We start from the raw sequence: 13,528 nt of genomic DNA on the forward strand, positions 1-13,528 counted from the left end.
AGTACTCATCCTCAATTAAATTTTCTAACTGTTATAGTCACAAATACAAACCTAAAGTAGAAAAGATAGCATGAAGATGACAATGGTAATGGGTGGTTTATGTGCCTTGGTTCTTTCCAGGCCAGAATTAGAGATATTTCTACTTTGCTCATCTGTTGTTTCAAATTGGAGAAGGGAAGCAAGTAGAGTTAGCAGACAGGTCTGTTAGGATTTCAGGCTTTCACATAAATGTCAATCTTTGCATTAGGAGGGATAAGCTCCTTGGCCTCTCAAGCCCTGATGCCGATCTGATTAATTTATTTTTCTGTCTAGGCCTGACAAGACTTTGACCTCTGCACTTGTATAAAATAAAGTATCTGTGTCTTTTAAATATGGAAAAACTTTGCTTCCACTTCATTTGTAGGAAAAGAGCACTGAAAACCCAAGACTTCATGAGAAAAATAAAACTCCTATTTATACCATAAATGAGCAACCCTTATTTTGAAACAGTTCAAGATTCTTACAGGAAGAAACACCATTTTCACACTCAAGCTGGCAATACTTCTCAATAGCATACATGTTTCAGTCAAGTTGTCGCTTATTCTCCTAAACTTCAGGCGGCACGGTGGCTCAGTGGTTAGCACTGCAGCCTCACAGCTTCAGGGGCCCAGGTTTGATTCCAGCCTCGGGTGACTGTCTGTGTGGAGTTTGCACTTTCCTCCTTGTGTCTGCGTGGGTTTCCTGCGGGTGCTCCGGTTTCCTCCCACAGTGCAAAGATGTGCAGGCTAGGTGGATCGGCCATGCTAAATTGCCTGTAGTGTTCAGGGGTGTGTGGGTTATAGGGGAATGGGTCTGGGTGGGATGCTTCAAAGGGCAGTGTGGACTTGTTGGGTCGAAGGGCCTGTTTCCACACTGTAGGGAATCTAATCTAATAGCTTAGTTTGTCTAACTTTTCTTCACATAGCCACCGTCCATTCCAGGAAGAGGACTGGAGTCTGAAAGTAGTGGAAAGTCTGTGCTGAAAACTGAGACAATAGTTTGACCCTCTCTCGCTCGTTCTGATGACAGAATATGTTTACAGGTTTATTGGCAGTGGGGAAATCACCTTCAGCTGTCATAAGTGAGGATTCTCAAATTTTCTTCATACACAATGAATCATAAAACAGACATAATTAACACAACATCCAATGGTCTAATTCTATGTTTATTCCACCTACCATGCACTGGCATATAAGATCTATCAGGGAGGTCAAGGACCTCAACAAACATTTCATCATCCCATAAGCACATCCTTGGCTAGAGGTTACCGACACTCAAAAAAATAATTACCAGGTATTCTGTGCAGTGAACCAATCAGCAGTGAAAAGGTTAAGATGTACCAATCTATTATGAACAAATAGCCTGACCATCACTCCGCAAATATTCCCATGCCCCACTACATACCACTTCCAGAGATAGCAAGAACTGCAAGATGCTAGTGTCAGAGTCAATACAGTGTGTAGCTGGAGGAACACAGAAGGTTAGGCAGCATCAGGGGAGCAGGAAAGTTGATGTTTCAGGCTTACACACCTCATCAGGACTGGGGAGGGGAAAGAAACGTGGGGAAATAAACAGAGGGAAGAGGGGTGGGGCTGAGGGAAGGTAGATGGCATGGTGATAGGTGGATTCAAGTATGAGGTACTGAGGATTGGCCAGTGGGAACGATGTGGTGGATAGGTGGCAAAGATGGACAGGTAGTGTCAGGTCAAGGAGGCAGGGATGAAAGGGAGGTTTGGATATAGGATGAGGCCGGGGGTGGGTAAGATTTTGAAACTGTTGAATTCTATGATGAGGCTACACTGGAGGATGCCCAGAATGGACATGTCACCAAGGGAGTGGGAGGGAGAGTTAAAACGGTTGGCAACCAGAAGGTGTTGTTGATGATAGCATACAGAGCACAGATGCTCCAAGAATCAATCACTGAGTCTGTGCTTGGTCTCACCAACAGGAGACCACACTGGGAGCAACAGATATAGTAGAATAGGTTGGAGAATGTACAGGTGAATCGCTGTCAGTTTGTCTGGGGCTTTGGATGGAGATGAGACGGTAGGTGTAGATCCTCCTCCGCTTGCAGGGAAAGGTGCCATGTGTAGTTGATGAGGAGTGTGGTGAGGACAAGGGAGTTGTAGAGTGAGTGGTCCCTACAAAATACAGATAGAGCTGGGGAGGGAAATATCTCTTTGGTGGTAGGGTCAGATTGCAGGTGGTGGAAGTGGTGCAGGATGATGCACTGGATGCGGAGATTGGTGGGGTGGTATGTGAGGACCAGGAGGACTCTGTCCTTATTTTTGTTAGGGGGAGGGGTTTTGAGGGCAAAAGTGCAGGAAATGCGGTTGAGGGCATTATGTGTCAACAGGGGGGGTCATTGCAATCCTTGAAGTAGGAGGATATCTGGGATGTCTGGGAATGGAATGCTCCATCTTGTGAGCAGATGCAGAAGTGGAGGGTTAACATTCTTGCAGGGCGGTGGGTGAGGGGCAGTGTAGTCAAGGTAGATATGGAGATCGGTGGGCTTGAAATAGATATCAGTGCTGAGGCAGTTACCGGAGATGGAGAAGTCCAGGCAGGGGAGGGAGGTATCGGAGATGGTCCAGGTGCGTTTGAGGTTGGGGTGAAAGATGTTAGTAAAGTTGATGAACCTTTCCATCTCCTCATGAGAGCACAAGGCAGTGCCAATACAGTCAGTAATGTAGCGGAGAAAGAGGCTGGGGATAGTGCCAATGTAGCTGCAGAAGAGGGTCTATTCCACATATAAAAGGCGGGCATAACTTGGACCCATATGGGTGCCTATAGCCAGCCCTTTAGCTTGTGGGAAGTGGGAGGAGTTAAAGGAGAAATTGTTGAGGGTAAGGACAAGTTCTGTTAGGCAGAAGAGGGTGTTCATGGAGGGGTAGCTGGTTGAGCCAGTGGGAGAGGAAGAAGCAGAGGGCTTTTAGGCCAGTTGCAAGGGGTATACTGGTGTACAGAGATTGGATGAACGTGATGAAGATGAGGTGTTGGGAGCCGGGGAATTGAAAGTCTTGAAGGAGGTGGAGGGCATGGGTGTAGTGTCCTGAAAGCAGATGGAGAGTTCCTGGACCGTAGAGAGAAACTGGAGTTGACGTGAGTGGAGAGTTCAGTAGGACAGGAGCAGGTGGGGACAATGGTGGACTGGGGCAGTCAGGTTTGTGGATTCTGAGGAGATAGAAAAGGGAGGCGAAGGGTTGGGGAACGATGCAGTTGGAGGCTGTGTATGGGAGGTCTCCTGAGGTGATGGTGTTATTGATGGTCTCAATTGAGGGGAAGGTAGGAGGGGGGGGGTTCGGAGACGTGGTGCTTGGTGTCTTGCATTGTAGAGGTCATAACTCTGGATCAATTCTAGTCAATTTACATTACAGCTTCTGCAGGTAATATCAATAAATTCCAGAACTGTGAAGAATTGATAGTAAAAGTAATCCACAGAGAGTAGATAGAAAATAGTTGAGAATGTGGCAAACATATCAAATGGCTCACAGAAATAAGCAGCATGTTGTCAGTTTTTTTTGTTTTGCAGTCTGCAGACCTCTAATTCCCCTTGAGAATATAGAATGAGACACCTTTTGACAACTGAGTGATTTGCTTATCTATTACCAATGAATAGTCAGCCATGCTGCTGTGGGCTAGGAGTTATATATAAGCCAGAAACAGAGAACACAGTTTGCCCTCCTTAAAGGGCAGGATGGATTTTACTAACAACTCAGTAGTTCCAACGTCACCATTACCAATACCAGCTTTTACCTTAAGATTTAGTTAATTGATTGAATCCAAATTCCCAAGCAAATTTGTTTGAGTTTAGGATTCACAACTATAAAATCAACAGTTTAGGAGTCTCACTGTTAGTCCAAAACATAACCATTATGTTCCTGCTGCAGGAGAGCTGGAGTGTTGGGGGGGCGGGGGGGGGGGGGGGGGGGGGGGGGGGGGGAGGGAGTGTTAGTGAAAGAGTAACAGTAATTACATAAAGGCAAAACAAAATCAAGTCTCAAAGAAGCAGTTAGAGTTAACCTGTACAGTAGTCAACAAGAAAAAATGCTTCAAGTTTCAGTATTACACCATGTGTAGTCTCTGCCTCCAAAGATAGCCCCCAATGTATGGCTAGGGTTGTGAGTGCTGGTACTGAATATATGACGGCATTTCTTCATCATTGTCCTCCTACTTTCTCACCTTCTGCTCTTCCATCACAGCCTTGTCAGGTTATAATTCTTGAGGATATGAAAAGACAAGTTGAGGGAAGGGATCTGGAATGTAAGAGATACATATTTTAAAAAATATTCAGCTGGCAAACCAGAAGGGATTTTACAAAGAAAATGAAGTGAGATGTGAGGAGAAAAGGTAGACATGAGGATTCAGTCATCTTCAATCCTTTAAGACAGGCCAAAGCCTACAGTCTCAATGATAGTGACTCCAAACATGGTGATCACCTATCTACTTTGTGAAGAGGACCTTCAACTGTATTTTAACTATTTGTTTTCTCTATATCTAGTTATGTGCCACCTGGTCGTCCATGAGAGGAGGATGTGAGAATAAGAGTGGCTAAGTTTATTTGGACGATATAGTTATTTAGAATCAGAATTATAATAGAATTAGAATATCCTTCATTAGCACATCTACTCAAGTACAGAAGTACGGTGAAAAGTTTTACAATTTCACCTCTTACGGCATCATCTAGGTAGAAGTAGAATCATAGAGTACCTAGGTACAAATCTTAAGATACAAAGGAGGAATAAAAACAAAAAGTAATTGCATTACTTTACAATATTTAAAGAATAAATTACAAATAAAACGTAGTTAAAGGATAGACATTACAGTCAGATAAACAAGTTACAAATAAACTTTTCATTGCAGTAGCTCAGCACAGAGGATGAGCTACACGCATGGCTTGACTATGCAATCCAGACGCCAGTCCCCATCCTGCTCCAAGCCTCCAGTCCACTCCACTCTGGCTGTCAGCTGTTCCAAGGTAAGTTTCTTCTGGGACTTCTTCCCTTCACCGGCCTCCACCTGGGACGTGCTCCCCACACTGACCACAGCACCAGGACTACTTCTCCATGCCGGTCTCTGCCCAGGACTGTATCCCCATGCTGGCTGCTGTTCTGGGACTGTCTCCCCACGCTGACCTCCGCCTTGGAATTCATCTCCAGGGCTCACCAGCATCCCCATTACCCTCATGCACAAAGGAGAAATAAAGAAGAGAGGAAGAAAATGTAGAAGAGCTCTGACTGGAGGGTCTTAGACTTACGATTGGAAAGCTGACAGTGGTAGCAACTGTTAAACTTTCAGCAGTGACACGTGTGTGATGGTAGATTAACGGTTAGAAGTCATGATCAGCACGGATGAGTTTAAGTGAGTGATCGTGCTGCAGTTTACTGAGCAGCATGCGCGACAAGTGGTGTAGCTGATTGACTACAATACACAAAGGCACATTACTGTCCCTAAGCATTCAACTAACATTCTGGAACATTGTGATTGATACTGAGCATGAAGCCCTCGAGGCTGGTCACCTAATTCTGACTGCCATGGCTATCTTATCCCATTACCTTTACCAATCTGTCAGGAGGGCCCTCAAGTTCAATTTGGAATTTCTCATTATCTCCACCTCCAAGGCATCCTGTGCAGTATCTGGAAACATTAAAGCGTGTTTTCAACTATGTAATGCCATAACTTACTTAGACTCTCTTTCACAAACAATTACAGCTTGTGCTGCAGATAGAGTGCACGTTGCCTTTCCACGTTGCAGGCTAATTTTAAGAGGAGTTAGCCTCACACAAAGCTCTCAATAATCATGAAACCCAGGACGTAATACAAAAAATAGGCAGCATTGAAAGCAATGGGGCAAGTTAATATACATAATCCCTTAGCGTGTTTTTGGCAACAATTCAACATCTTGTATTATGTATAGACATGAAGACAGAGCACCATGCAAATTCAAAGCAGGGAAGAAATTTGGTGGCAATCTCTTTTTATGGATATGGAGAGCAAACCTAGAAGTTGATAGTATAGATCACTGATCCTTGATTTCCCTAGAATTGCCTCAGTTAAAGTTTTAATGAAGGAAGCAACGTCGAATCTTGTTGAGTTAATTGGATAAGCATATGGACGTTTGGATAAGCATATGGACGTACGTGGAATAGTGTAGGTTAGATGGGCTTAAGATCGGTATGACAGGTCGGCACAACATCGAGGGCCGAAGGGCTTGTACTGTGCTGTAATGTTCTATGTTCTATGTAACTACATAAATGGCTTGTATCCTCTTAATTGTGAAATGTTCCTTTATTTTCAAGCTGAACATTAAAATGATTAATTATTAAACTTCAACATATTTCTTAATCCCTGTGATCACCAGGAGGAAAACTATGAAGAAGAGGTGAGGGATTGAGTCCAGGTGAGCTGTGTTGTAAAAAGCCAGCATACTCATGATGGCCCAAACGATCTCCTTCTGGGCAGTAAACATTCGACAATTCTATACTTAACCAATATCAGCATTGCATTGCCATTGTAGGACACTTGCTCTGTTCGAGCTGGTTTATGTTTCTTCCTAAATTTCAATAGGATTCCATTGGCTATAAAGCAATTTGTGTCATCCTGAGATCATGATGGATGCCAAACACATACAAGTATTGCGTCTTATCTGAAGTTTGCCGGTCTTTTTTTTTTAAGAAAGATATCTCCACAATATTAGGCGGCAAGAGAAGACCATAAGAAATAGAAACAAGAGAAACATGGTAGGCGATGGCCTACTGGTATTATTGAGAGACCATTACTCTAGAAACTCAACGAATATTCTGAGGAATAACAAGATGTACAGCTGGATGAACACAGCAGGCCAAGCAGCATTAGCGGAGCAGAAAGGCTTACGTTTCAGGCCTAAACCCTTCTTCAGGATTTTATCTTAGATTCTCCAGCATCTGCAGTTCTTACTATCTCTGAATATTTTGGAGACTCCAGTTCGAATCCCACTGCAGCAGATGCCCTCTGAAATGGCCTAGTAAGCTATTAAGTTGTACCAATTGCTACAAAGTGTCAAAAAAAGAAATGAAACTCGATAGATGACCTGGCATCAACCTATGCACCGGAACAGACAAAAGCAGAAGTAGCCTTGTCAAGTCTGTAAATTCTTCCTTATTAATATCTGGGGACTAGTACCAAAAATGGAAGAGTTGTCTCACTGACTAGTCAAACAACAGCCTGGCGGTCATACTTAAAGAATCATACCTGACAGACAATGTCCCAATGCCATCATCTCCAACCTGTGGATATGTCCTGTCCCAGGACAGACCCAATAAAAGGTGGCAGGACAATGGTATACATTTGGAATGGAGCTACCCTCAGTTCTTAACATTGACTCCAGACCCCATGAAGTCTCTTGACTTCAGGTTAAACACAGGACGCTTCCTTGTCTGCTGATTACAACATACCACCCTTGACTGATGTTCAGTACTTCTCCATGTTGAACAACAGTTAAAAGAAGTATTACGGGTGGCAAAGGTGCAAAATATACTTTGGATGGGGGATTTCAACAACACCACCAGGAGTGTCCCTGCAGCAGGAGTGAAGGAATCAACAAGAGGCAAAAGCATACTTGACCTCATCCTTACCAATCTGCCAGCTGCAGACATATTTGTCCATGACAGTGTTGGAAAGTATGGTGACCTCACAGACCTTGTGGAGATCAAGTCTTTTCTTCATGTTGAGAATAACTGCAATCAGGTCATGCTGCACTATCACCATACTAAATGAGATAGACTTCAGACGGAGCTGGAAACTCAAGACTGGACATCCATGATGCACTGTGGGCCATCAACAGCAGAAAAGTTTTATTCCAGCACAATCTCATGACCCAGTACATCCTCCACTCAACTATTACTATCAAGCCAAAGAGTCAACTCTTGTTAAAAGGAGAATGCAGGAGGGGATACCAGGAGCAGCACCAGGCATACCCAAAAACCTGATGAAGCTACCAAACAGGACTACTTACATGCCAAACTGCATACACAACAAATGATAGACAGGGCTAAGTAATCCCAAAACCCATGGATCAGATCTAAGTTCACAATCATGTCACATTCAGTCGTGAATGGTTGTGAAGAATTGTACAACTCACTGGAGGAGGCGGGTTCACAAAAATCCCCATCTTCAATAATGGAAAAGCCCAACACAAAAGATAAGGCTAAAGCATTTGCAGCAACCGCCAGCGAGAAATGCCAAGTGGATGATCCATCTTGGTGTCATCCAGCATTACAGGCACCAGTCTTCAGTCAATTTGATTCACTTCTCATGATATCAAGAAATTATAATAGGCACTGGATACTGAAAAGGCTATGGGCCCTTGATAATGTTCCAGTAATAGTACTAAAGACTGGTGTGCCAGAACTGGTTGCTCCAGCAGCTAATCTGTTCCAGTATAGTTAAAATGCTGACATTTACCTGACAATGCGGAAAATTGTCTGGGTATGTCCCGTATATGAAAAGCAGGGGAAATCCAACCCAGCCAATTACTGTCCCATCAGTCTACCAATGATCAAAAATAAAGTGACAGAAGGTGTCATTAATAGTGCTACCAAGCAGCACTTATTCAGCAATAACTTGCTTAAGTAATTCCCAGTTTGGATTTTGCCAGGACCAATGAGCTCATTACAGCTTTGATTCAACCACGAGCAAAACAGCAGAATTCTAAAAGGTGAGGTGAGAATGATAATCCTTGACATCAAGGCTGCATTTGGCCATGTGTGTATTAAGGAGCCCTGGCAAAACTGGGTAATGGGGGCAAATTCTCTGCTGGTTGGTGTCATATCTAGCACATAGAAAGATGGTCATGGTTGTTGGAGGTCAGTCATCTTGGCACCGAGTGATATCTACAGGAGTTCCTCAGACTGGTACCCTAGGCCCAACTATCCTAACCTGCTTCATCAATGACCTTCCCTGTATCATAAACTCAGAAGTGGAGTTAGAAGTCAAATGCTTAGCAGTGATTGCACAACATTCCGCACTATTCACAGGTCCTCTGATACTGAATCAGTCCATATTCAAATGCAACAACATCCAGGCTTGGGCTAACAAGTAGCAAGAAACATTTCCACCACCCAAATGCCAGGCAATGACCATCTCCAATAAGACACATTCTAATAATCTCCTCTTGACGTTCAAGGGTTTTTACATCACTGAATTCTCCACAAACTCAAATGGACTTATTGCATAAACACAGTGACTGCAAGAGTAGATTAGATGAAAACTGCAGAAAGTAACTCACCTCCTGAATCCCCAAAGCCTATTCACTTCTACAAAGCACAAGTCAGGTGTGCGATGGAATTCTCCCCACTTGCCTGAAGAGGTGCAGCTCTGACAACACTCAAGAAGCTTGATACCATCCAGGACAAAAGTACCTGATTGACTGACACCACATTCACTAGCATCTACTCCCTCCACCACCCACGCTTAGTGGCAGTAGTCTGTACTATCTACAAAATGCACTGTAGAAAATCACCAAAGATTCTTACACAGCACTTTCTGAACCCATTACCATTTCCTTCTAAAAGGACAAAGGCTGAAAATATTACCATGCTAAATGAGATAGACTTACCATTACATTACCATTTCCATCCAGAAGGACAAAGGCTGCAAATATATGGGAATACCATCACATTCAGGTTGCCCTCCAAGCCACTCACCATCCTTACTTGGAATTACATTACCATTTCTTCACTGTCAAATTCGGGGAATGGTCTCCGTAAAGCGTCAACCTACATACTGCGGACTGCAGGAGTTTAAGAAGGCAACTCACCACCACCTTCTCAAGGGCAACTAGGTTAACATGCAGGTTCAGTTAGCAGTTAGGAAGGCAAATGCAATGCTAGCAATCATTTCAAGAGGACTAGAATTAAAGAGCAGAAATATCCTGCTGAGGTGGAGGTTTTTGGGCTCCATATCTAAGGAAGGATGTGCTAGCCTTGAAGGAATTCGAGAGGAGGTTTACAAGAATAATCCCAGGGATGAAGGACTTGTCAGATGAGGAATGGTTAAGAACACTAGGCCTGCAATTGATGGAGTTTAGAAGGATGAGGGTGGATCTCACTGAAAGTTACAGAATACGGAGAGGCCTGGATAGAGTGGAGGTGGAGATTATTTTTCCACACGTCGGAACTATTTGGACCAGAGGACACAGCCTCAAAGTGAAAGGATGATCCTTTAGAACTGAGATGAGGAAGAATTTCTTCAGCCAGAGCACAGCTAATCTGTGGAACATGTTGTTATAAATAACTGTGAAGGCCAAGTCAATGAATATATTTAAGATGAAGATAGATAGATTTTTGATTAGTAAGGGTATCAAAGTTTATAGGGAGAAAGCAGGAGAATGCTCTCGAGAAACATATCAGCCATAATTGAATGGTGAAGCAGACTTGACAGACCAAATGATTGCTTTTATTTTGGGTATGTACAGGTGAGTTTAAATGTGCATTCCCAGTTACATTGTGTTCCGCTTACTGAGAAGTGCCAACTTGGGCACAGTGTGAATGGGCAGGATCCGGTTGCTACACTGGTGCACACTTAAGAGAAAACATTGATCTAATTACCTTATTTCAGCCCAATCCTGAATCCATCATCAACTTGATTCTTCTTACCATCATTGTTTCCTCCAAAGTCATGGTGATCCCTGTCCTTTTAGAAGTAAATCCTTGATCCTCCTTTTTTCCAACATGTGCTCAATTTTTAACTTATCATTTAATTTACCATTCATATAGCATCCCCATACAATGTAAAGTTAATCTTTCTGATTAACTGTTACTCACATCATGTGTCTGATTTTCTTCCTGTTGAAACCACTAGGATTGCCTTGTTCACAATTACTAATGATATTCTATGTAACTACTAAAATTCAAATTACAGAAGAAGTTGGTTTGTCTCTGTCAGCTTTAAACCCAAATAATTCAACACTAATTCAATTGTCCTCCATTGCCCAATAGTCATGGAATTTTCTTCTGCTTCACATATTTATCTATGCTTGCCCTAAATGATACTGTATGCTCCAACTCTGCTATACCTTGTGCGAAGTTTGATATGATGTATGCGCTCAAACAGTATGCTGATCATACCTGTATTGCTAAATCTCATATCACCTTCAATTCCATCACACATGTACAAAAGCAAAACATATGGGGTTCTGGAAACCTGAAACACTAACATTAAGTACTGGAAATACTTGGCAGATCAAGAACCATCTGTGGAGAGATAAATTGAGTTAATAGGCAGAATTTTCATTTGTTTATGGAGATAGTACTAGAGGCAGGTGGATCTGCAATTTCCTGAAAGACGGTAGTGAAATGGTCTCATTTTATTGGATCCTGCCTCTGGGCCATTTTCGTTCTGCTCTGATCAAGGTGAATGAGGCGCAACTGCTAATTACCAGCAATGGGTTGGGGATTGGGTCAGGTAAAAAAAAAACTGGCGCTGACCCAGTGGCAGACTGGGGAGAGAGACTGCACTCCATCCTTGCATTCACCAGAAATAAAAAGAAGAAAGGTGCAGCTTCTGTATATTCAATGGACATGCTGGCCCATTGTAGTAACCAATTTGAATTTAGATGTTTTTGGGCCTCCTTCTGAAGTGCCTCCATCTTGCAGCACTGACAGCGGGGCTGCTGATCCTTTACTGCTGAAGAATCTCCTGTAAACAAGCCTGCTATTCCTAGTTAGGCAGTTAGTGTGAAATCTTTACACTTGTTAAAAAAATTGCATCAGGTATCAGTCGTTGACATGATATGGGGTCAGGATGTTGGCTCAGGTCCATTTTATGGCCCTGATTGTCAAATGAAAAAAATAAGATCAACATTTCAGGCCGATAACTTTTCACCAGAGTTAATGATTCAAGGAAGCTCACAACTGTTAACTGTTTTCTCCCTCCATAGTTGGTACTTACTTATTGAGTATTTCCAACATTTTCAGTTTTTATTTTATTGAATGAGTAATTTGCTGTTTAGAATTTGTAAATCTATATTAACATGGCTCATCAAGTGCTGAATATGCTGAAACAAAAAATGTATTTTTATACTTACTTTTTTTACAAACAATTCTCTCTCACTTGTTTGATCTTCCCAATTCATATCTAGCCATCTTCAGTTCAATGAATTACTAATAGACAGTAAATAATGCCAAAGATTGCTCTGAACTACTTAGAAAGTTTAACAATTGTGCTTTTCCTTTGACCAGGGCACTTTTAAAATTCATAGCATACCTGTTGCAAAGGAACATTCCTGATTATTTTCTTCATAGTTAATGACGACATTGTCAAGGAACCATCCACTTGCTATGAAAAAGATATTACAGTTGTAATTATGTTATTCTTGCATTTTACTGTTATATAGTGTCAAGGTCAGTAGATGCATCTTCACTTCACCTCCCATACACACTAGACCACCAGTCTGTTGCGCTTGTCAATGAACTACATCCCAATTACTCAACTGGTAGCACTCAGAATTCATACCTAATATTCCTATACACCATCTTACAAACTTATTAGTGATGCCAGTCTTATACACACCTCTCACAATTTGTACTTTGCTCCAACTAATCAACGAAGGCATATCATTTAAACAAAGCATCATGTAATCACTTATTCTGTCCTCGCTCTTCCATGGCAAGTTGTCAAATAACTGGGAAACCCAGAGAAGCTAGAGGTGGGGCTTGGAGGCATAACTAGTCTTCCAGTCCAATGGAGGAGCTGGCACTCCTATTCACCAAGTCTTGGAATGGCCAGCAACATTTTAATTGTCTCCTCACCCTTCATCAAATGATCTGTCATGTAATGAAAGCTGAAAATGTTGTGACCACGCATCTACTGCTTTCCTCTGTATATGGTATATTACTAGGCAACAGGAGTTCAAGGCTGGAAACAAAAAATGCCAGCGATCACAGCGAGTTCACAGCCGCGAGGTGGGCAGCATCCATAGAGGGAAAGCAGGCTAAGGTTTCATGTCTAGATGACTCTTCAACATGATGTAAAGAGTGGAGAGAGCAGCATTTATACTATTATTGAGGGGTGGGGTTGGGGAGTGTTGCAGGAGAAAGGAGATGTTGATAGCTCAGAATGTGAGAATGGCAGAACAACTGTGTGTCTAACTGCCAGCTTGGAAACAACAAACAAACAGTTCCAATGGGGTCAGAGAGGGAAGAGAGGACATGGTGAAAGAGAAAACAAAAAGTAAAGCTAAAAGCAAGGGAAGGAACGAGAGTAAGTTCACAATTTGAAGGTATTGAACTCAAGTATTAAGTCCAGAAAGTTGTAAAAGACAAAGTCAGGAGTTCAGTTGGCTGGATGGTTGGTTTGCAACACAGACTGAAATCAACAGCGTGAGTTCAATTCTCAAACCTGCTGAGGTTATGTGAAGACCTGTCTCAGGTTAAGCTCATCACCATTCTTCCATTTCTAAGGAGTCTTCTGTCATTGTGGCGTTCTGGTGATGTTACCCTTTGCCAGACACGAATGATTATGAAAGACAAAA

At 42.5% G+C, this 13,528-nt stretch overlaps 1 long non-coding RNA gene across 3 annotated transcripts in view; it reads right to left on the reverse strand.

Moving 5' to 3' along the window:
- Positions 1 to 1,165: 1,165 nt before the first annotated feature.
- Positions 1,166 to 13,528, reverse strand: part of LOC132209587 (uncharacterized) — a 43,747-nt gene continuing 31,384 nt past the window's right edge. For 2 of the 3 annotated variants that reach the window (XR_009445761.1, XR_009445760.1), the window contains one exon: positions 1,166 to 4,274. This is a non-coding gene — a long non-coding RNA (uncharacterized LOC132209587). Of the gene's footprint in view, positions 4,275 to 12,261; positions 12,334 to 13,528 lie in introns of all 3 variants that reach the window. The other variant, XR_009445762.1, reaches the window with a different exon arrangement.

Source organism: Stegostoma tigrinum, chromosome 5, assembly GCF_030684315.1.
Source record: "Stegostoma tigrinum isolate sSteTig4 chromosome 5, sSteTig4.hap1, whole genome shotgun sequence".
Classification (NCBI taxonomy): domain Eukaryota; kingdom Metazoa; phylum Chordata; class Chondrichthyes; order Orectolobiformes; family Stegostomatidae; genus Stegostoma; species Stegostoma tigrinum.